At 41.0% G+C, this 7,566-nt stretch overlaps 2 protein-coding genes across 4 annotated transcripts in view; one reads left to right on the top strand and one right to left on the bottom strand.

Annotated features, from left to right (window-relative positions):
* Window positions 1-3,735, bottom strand: part of PPIG (peptidylprolyl isomerase G) — a 59,967-nt gene extending 56,232 nt beyond the window's left edge. Inside the window, exon 1 of one of the 2 annotated variants that reach the window (XM_003800854.3) lies at window positions 3,636-3,735. The gene's annotated coding sequence lies outside the window, so the exon portion shown is untranslated. Of the gene's footprint in view, window positions 1-3,239; window positions 3,320-3,635 lie in introns of those variants that run through there. The other variant, XM_023507539.1, reaches the window with a different exon arrangement.
* A 388-nt stretch (window positions 3,736-4,123) lies between these two features.
* The window catches only part of FASTKD1 (FAST kinase domains 1), a 61,994-nt gene continuing 58,551 nt past the window's right edge, over window positions 4,124-7,566 (top strand). For both annotated transcript variants that reach the window (XM_023507538.1, XM_023507537.1), the window contains exon 1: window positions 4,124-4,211. The gene's annotated coding sequence lies outside the window, so the exon portion shown is untranslated. The remainder of the gene's footprint in view (window positions 4,212-7,566) is intronic.

The raw sequence follows: 7,566 nt of genomic DNA, 5'->3' as shown, positions 1-7,566 counted from the left end.
AAAAAAAAAAAAGACTTTTGGGATTTGAAGGAACCATTAAGAAACAATCTGGTCCAATCTTCTGATTTTATAGATCAAGGAAAGGACTAGAGCACTGAAATGACTGACTCAAGATCACAAATAGAAAAAGCGATCTGATTTAGTACTCTCTACAACTTCACTGTAAAAACTAGTTTATTCACAAATATTCCAGGTAATGGCTTATTTAATTTTACTTTCCACCATATGACCATAATGCAATAGTTTCATCATAAATAAACCTTAAGGTAAAGTGTACACATCATTACCTTAATAAAGAAAATTGCTTCATTCATTTAAAAAATTAGTTAAGGAATCATCCATGTTTTTAAATAATGATTTTAATAGCAAAGAATGATGTTTACAGTTATGAGTATTATATAGTCAAATATCAAAAAGAGGTTTGTGATCCCTTTAAGCCACCACTCTAAAGTAAAGTACAGAAGTTTTCCTGTCTGGAGGTGAAAGTACAAAGTCCCAGTTACAGCAGTTTCTATGAATGCTTATAATATTGCCTACAGTAAATTTCAAGCTGCAAGTTTTGCCCCACAGTAAGAAAAATATACCATGTTCATATGGCAACCATATATGCATTAAACCAGGGCAAAATCACTGAAACTTAAGCAAAATGAAAATGGAAAGTTTAGGGTAATATTTAAAAAAGAGCAAGCATTATCACAATGTAGCAGAAAGACTTGGAATGAATACCTCAAATCACTTGAATTGTCTCTGGGTTCTTCCTACATATGACCTCTCAGATTAAGATAGTAAAAGTAGATAATAGTTACAATTTTGCTGAAATACTCTTATTTGTAAAGTAAAGGGGAAGGAGTGTCAAAATGTATTTCCTGAACACAGGGAGGGTGGCTACATACACGCAGGCTGGTGGGTTCAAACCTGGCCTGGGCCAGCTAAACAAGGACAACTGCAACAAGAAAATAGCTGGATGCTGTGGCAGGAGCCTGTAGTCCCAGCTACTTGGTAGTCTGAGGCAAGAGAATCGCTTAAGGCCAAGAGTTTGAGGTTGCTGTGAGCTGTGACTATAGGGCACTCTACCGAGGGTGACATAGTGAGACTCTGTCTCAAAAAAAGGGGGGGCGGCAACTACTATTTAAAGAACTGCAGATGTCAATGGGTGAGGTGGCTTCTGCCTGTAATCCTAGCACTCTGGGAGGGGAAGGCAGGTGGATTCTTTGAGCTCAGGAGTTCCAACACCAGTCTGAGCAATAGTGAGACCCTGTCGCTATTAAAAATAGAAAAACAAGGCCCGGCACCTGTAGCTCAGTGAGTAGGGCTCCAGCCACATACACTGAAGCTGGCAGGTTCCAGCTTGGCCCAGGCCTGCTAAACAGTGACAACTGCAACAAAAAAATAGCCCAGCACTGTGGTGGGCGCCTGTAGTCCCAGCTATTCGGGAGGTTGAGGCAAGAGAATTGCTTAAGCCCAAGAGTTTGAGGTTGCTGTGAGCTACCAGGCACGATGCCAGGGCACTGTACTGAGGGCAACAAAGTGAGACTCTGTCTCAAAAAAAAAAAAAAAAAGTGAAATAGAAAAACAAGCCAGGTGTTGTGGTAAACGTCTGTAGTTCCAGCTACTCAAGAGGCTGAGGCAAGAGGATCACCTGAGTCCAGAGTTTGAGGATGCTGTGAGTTATGATGCCATAGCACCCTACTAAGGTGAGGGTGACAAAGTGAGACTCTGTCTCAAGAAAAAAGAATTGCAGATGTCATAACAGAACTAGTTAATCGTTCTATTATGAATGGTTACCAATTTACCTTTGCATAAAGAATGGGATGCTGCCTGCCAGAAAATCTAATTTAAGCAGGCAAATTATCAGAAAGACAAAGGCCTTATTCTACATATGGCCACCACTACTGCAAAACCACAACAAGCACCATAGTACACTGAGTTTCTGTACTAAAACAAAATAAAACCAATCCCCCTCCCCCCAGCAAGCACCAAAAGGTAAGGGCCTTCAGTAAGTCAAAATAAATGTAATGAATGCTTTTTACTCCAAAGAGAACCGCTAAACTGTCTTTTAACAAACAGCAGTATTTTCAAGCCCAAAGCTGATGACAGCTGGAAATCAAAATATCATCTTGCAGATCAAGAAACTGACAGAAACATGACTAGGTTAGAAAATTTGTATTTTCTAACCTAGGAAGTTTGCATACATATACATTCTTGACAGCAGGGGAAGGCAACCCAGACAACTGCCCACAAGAGAAGACAAAAAGTCTTAAGAAAGAAACACAACAATTCAAATGGCAGAATTCCATTAAAAGACCCACAGGGCATCAGTAATTCTGAATCATAAAAAAATCGTTGAACAACGTACAATGGGACAGAGAAGTATGTAATTTTTTATAGACACAATCCCATCCAAAATGGTTAGCATAAAAAAAGGAGGATGCCAAAAATGGGTAAACTTTCAGGTATATATAAAAACCTTAAAAGAGAGAAGCAGCCATCCTAGATACCTGTATCCTTTCTCGATTTTATGGCACAATTTATAAAATGTTCTCCCTCCCCCCTTGCTGTTACAAACTAGCAAATACTGGCCATTCTCCTTTACCCACTGGGAATATACACAGACATAAACGTACGTATTTACCCCTTTCTAATTTTAGCTTCTGATTACCTGACCCCCAAATTTCTAAAACATCTCATTGTTCCTTAGATGCTGTATTTGTGATTATTACTGCAAAATTTTGGTCCTGTACAGAAAGTACGTTTGTGGGACGAAATTAAAATCAATGCACAAAATGGTGTTTTCATAACATTTTCAAAACGATCGAGCATTCTCCTTTGCCGGCAAATCTAAACTCTGCGCTTTAGAAGATTAAAGATCAACCAAATGAATTAGCACACTACTCCTTAAGGCATATGGAGCTCCGAAACCATCACCCTCCTCCTAAAGAGAAATTTTCTCTTCCTAAAAGGCCTCTGAAGCTCACAGCTGCTCGGAAACCTAGAACTTCGCAAGAGCTCAGGTAAGACCCTAGATTTGAGTTTTAGAAAAATGCTAAACAAAGTGGCCTGGGTCATTTAACTATGCACGATAGCTGCTGTCCTGTGAGAGGAAAAGGTCGGAGTAGGAGGAAAAGCTTGTCTTCAATTTCAATCCCTGTGATTCAGGCTCTTCGCCCGTCACTCTCCAACTCTTACCTGACAGGACTTAGGTTGTGCCTCCCAGTTCCCCCATCAACCCTTCCACTTACCCTGAAGTAGTGCTGAGTCTTATGATTTTGAAGCATTAAAAATCAACCAGGCTTCCTAGAGTTCAGGCCGCCGTCGCTGCCGCCATATTACAGCTTGTGCGGCAAAATGCGTCAGGAAGGGAGGTGTGCGCCGGCGTGGGGAGGGCGGGGGCTGGCAGAGGAAGGGCCGTTCCCAGGCCTGGGAGGATAGGCTGGGAGACTTCAGCTGCGAAAGCCAGTGCTGCGGCCCTCAGGGGCTCCCTCTAGGCCCAAACAGACCAGCTACCTCAAGGGGAAGACGGTTTACCCGGCCCGGCCTGCCGCGCCAGCTCCGCCCGTCTCTCTGAATGCTTCCCGCTCTCGTACCCGGGACAGCTGCAAATGACGCCACCAAAACATAAGCCTCAAGCTACTTACCTGCACCGGTAGAGTTTCCTCTACCCTGGGTCAGGTCTTTTAAAGCGCTTCAAATCTACCGCCGTCAAAAAAGGCGCTAAAGCCCGGTAACCGCCTCCTCCCCCACAGCCCGTCCAGGCGTGGAGGGAAAGCGTCGCACCGGAAGTGTGTCACCTGCTGGTTGACGGCTTCTCTGGCGTTCCCTTAATTGCGTCACGATCCCCGCCTCCCGGATTTCTAGGATTTGGGGTCCTTTCTAATAGCTAGTTTATAGGTAGCTTAATACCTTGACTGTGAGTTGACTGGGAACGTTTGTTAGCAGTCAGAGTGTCATACCGTTAGTGAAAGAAAGTGCTCTATTTAATAAACGCGTAATCCTCTGCCAGGGTATCGGAAAGGAAGCCCTCCTGCATAGTTTCCACTTCAGCTTTCAGTTAAGGCTAGAACACAAGTTCTGAAACGCAGCAATGAACAAAGCGCTATTTCAGGAAAGAAGAGGAAATTGCAAAGGGCGTTGACCTTTGCTGTTGTTATTTTACAGATAAGGAAATTGAGGCTAGGGAGAATAAGTGCATTCCTCTTAAAAAGACACTGTTGGTAAGTACCAAAGCAAGTCTTTTGATTGGAAATCCAGTGCCTTCTAAGGAAAATATGTTGTTATTAAATAATTTTCGGGAGTAAGGGTCCCTGGATTATGTTAGAAATAACCACCTCTATTTGGGCTGGGGAAGAGGCAGCGGTCCTTGAGGGATGTGGGGTGTATTTTAAAGGAACCAACTAGCTAGAGGATTTAAATTGCTCCTATCATTTAAAAAGAATGTAAGCTACAATAATTTTAAAATCTCACTCATTTACCACAGGTAAATTATCAACGCGGTTGGGGATGCGATACAAATGAGGAGCTTGACGAAATTTACATAGTAGTAAAAGTGAGAGGAAAATTTTTTCAACAGATCCTTTACCCCTTTTAAGCCTCTCCCCTTATAGAAGAAGAGCAGTAGCATATTTTTCTTTAGACTGTCCAGTGTTTATATGGATTTACACTTTGCAGTGAGGCGAGCAATACCTTAAAACATCTGAGGAGGGTGAGACAAGAGGATCTCTAGAGCCCATGAGTTATAATGACACCCTGTACCCTACGGAGAGCAAAAGAGCGAGAATGTCTCAGGAAAAGAAAAATGATTAATTTCTGTGAGCATTGATTTGTTTTTTTGTTTGTGGTGCAGCTTCCTTAGAATATATTTTTATTTAGCCATAATATACACATTAGATTCATAGGATTACACTTGCACAGATGCAGTGTACTTTTTTTTTTTAAAACAGAGTTTTTCATTTTGTCACCCTGGGTAGAATGCCATGGTGTTACAGCTCACGGAAATCTTAAACTCTTGGCTCAAGCAATTCTCTTGCCTCAGCATCCCAAGCAGCTGGGACTACAGGCACCTACCACAACACCTGGCTATTTTTATTTATTCGCTCTGACTCAGGCTGGTCTCAAACTTGTGAGTTCAGGCAATCCACCCTGAGCCTCCCAGTGCTAGGATTACAGGCGTGAGCCACCACGCTTGGCCTAACATGTTTATTTTTTAAGGCTATGATGGGTGGTGCCTGTGGCTCAAGCAGCTAAGGTGCCAGCCACATCCACTTAAGGTGGTGGGTTCAAATCCAGCCTGGGCTGCCAAATAACAATGATGGCCACAACCAAAAAATAGCCGGGCATTGTGGCAGGCGCCTTGGTCCCAGCTACTTGGGAGGCTGAGGCAGGAGACTCACTTGAGCCCAGGAGTTGGAGGTTGCTGTGAGCTGTGATGGTACAGCACTCTACCCAGGGGGATAGCTTGAGGCTCTGTCTCAAAAAAAAAAGAGGTTATGACACACATTATTACACCATAATTAACATTTTGAGGTATGGAAAGGTAACATGACTTTTCTTGTTCCAGGGTATACCATCTTCATAGAGAAAGAAATATATATAGATTGAAGAATTATTTAATAGTAAAATATTAATAAAAGTACTTATTAGATGCAGTATACATTGTAAATGGTCAGATTTTATGAGACACTTGGAAGGAGTTTGTTTTATTTCAGATTAATATGAGGGCACAAGTGATTAGGTTACAATGTTTGCGTTTGTTAGGTAAGGTCCCTGTTGTAGTTGTGCCCATCACTCAGGAGGTATGCCATATACTCTTGCATTGTGCCCATTAGGTGAGAACACACCAATCCCCACTACCCACCTCTCTTGGGGGAGTGAAGGATTGATTGGTGTGCTCTCACCTAATGGGCACAATGTAAGAGTTGAATTAAATTGAATTTTTCTCTTGTGTGGGAGTTTTTTAATTTATGTATTGGCTTCTTATTAGTATTGAATACATTGGATACTTGATTTTTCATTCTTGTGATACTTTACTAAAGAGAATGTTCTTCATCTCTATCTAGATTAATACAAAGTTATAAAGTCTCCATCTTTTATGGCTAAATAGTATTCCATGGTATACATATACCAAACTTTATTAACCCATTCATGGGTTGACGAGTACTTGAGTTGATTTCACATCTTGGCAAATTTAAATTGAGCTGTAACAAACAATCTAGTGCAAATGTCCTTATGATAAAATGATTTTTTTTTTCTTCTGGGTAGATACTTAGTAATGGGATTGTGGGACCAAATGGACAGCCTATTTTGAGTTCTTTGAAAATTCTCCATACTTGCTATTGGAAGAAGCTTTGAACCAGCATTACCCATGTCAGTTCCATGACTGGTAGCTAATGCTGAGCCATGATGACTTTTGCAGTGCTATTCTTAGGAGGAATATTCTTTTTTATTTTGTTTTGAAATTAAGTTTATCACCTTTTTTTAGTGTTCAATTAGCCTCTTATGAAATGATGGTTGTAGAATATGGTAGTTGTTTTCTTTCACTTGGACAAATGAAAAACTGGCATGCTATTTTGGGCTCCAAATACATTGCAACTTCATCAATCTGTGAGATTCCAAACTTACCTAAATTGATTTGACATAGATTTATTGTTCCAAGAGGGAAGCTGCAGCAAGTAAAAGAAAACATTGTAATCTCCAACAATGCTGTGCCTGTTTTTCATTTTTGTTTTTAAAAAAAATACTGTGACTTTAATGGTTTATTTCTCTCTTTCATAGTAGATCTTAGGTAAGCAGATCAGCTGAGAGGTCATCTCTGCTTAATGTAGTTATTTAGGGTCTTGAGTTCCTCCTATCATGTTATTCTAGCATACCTCAGGCCCTTGTCATTGCAAGATTAAATAGAGTGTGTTGCTTTGAGTTTCAGCAGCCAGGAAGAGAAAAGAAGAGGCTGTGTCTGAAGCCCTAAACCAGAAAGTACCACATGCTATTTGGCTCTAATTCCATCAATGAGGATAAAGTTAAGGACCAAACCCAAGGACAAGGTTATGGGAGATAATCTTAGTAATGAAAACAAAGAGGTATTATGATGGAAAATTAATAGTCTAGGCCATATAGTACCATTAGGAGATAGCCATTTACATAATTAGTTTGTGTGACCATTCTATTCTGTGGGTAGATACAAGATTCACTGTAATAATTATAGGGTTTAGAAATTTTTTTAGACCAGCCATAGTGGCTCACATTTGTAATTCTAGCACTTTGGGAGGCCAAGTTGGGAGGACCACTTGTGACAAGGAGTTTGAAACCAGCTTGGGCAACATGGTGTAAGAGAAAAAAATAGCCTGATAAGAAGTATAAAAAGGTTTTCTGTCTCTTCAAACCCCTCTTACCCTTTCAAGGACAAGAAACTACATTCCTGTCTCAGGCCAGTGGTTGGGAGGGGCAGTGAAGTACCCTTGGTTCTTTGTGCCACAGGAGATTGGATGAATCTTGGTGGAGGTCACTAGATTGTCTTAGCCAAAGACAGGATTAATCAAAACCATTCCCTTAAAAGCTCTGTCTGTCTGTCTGTCT

Source organism: Otolemur garnettii, unplaced genomic scaffold, assembly GCF_000181295.1.
Source record: "Otolemur garnettii isolate 467f Iridium unplaced genomic scaffold, OtoGar3 scaffold00187, whole genome shotgun sequence".
In the NCBI taxonomy this organism is placed as follows: domain Eukaryota; kingdom Metazoa; phylum Chordata; class Mammalia; order Primates; family Galagidae; genus Otolemur; species Otolemur garnettii.
The sequence above is the reverse complement of the archived record's forward strand: the minus strand, read 5'-3'. Positions and strand labels throughout refer to the sequence as shown.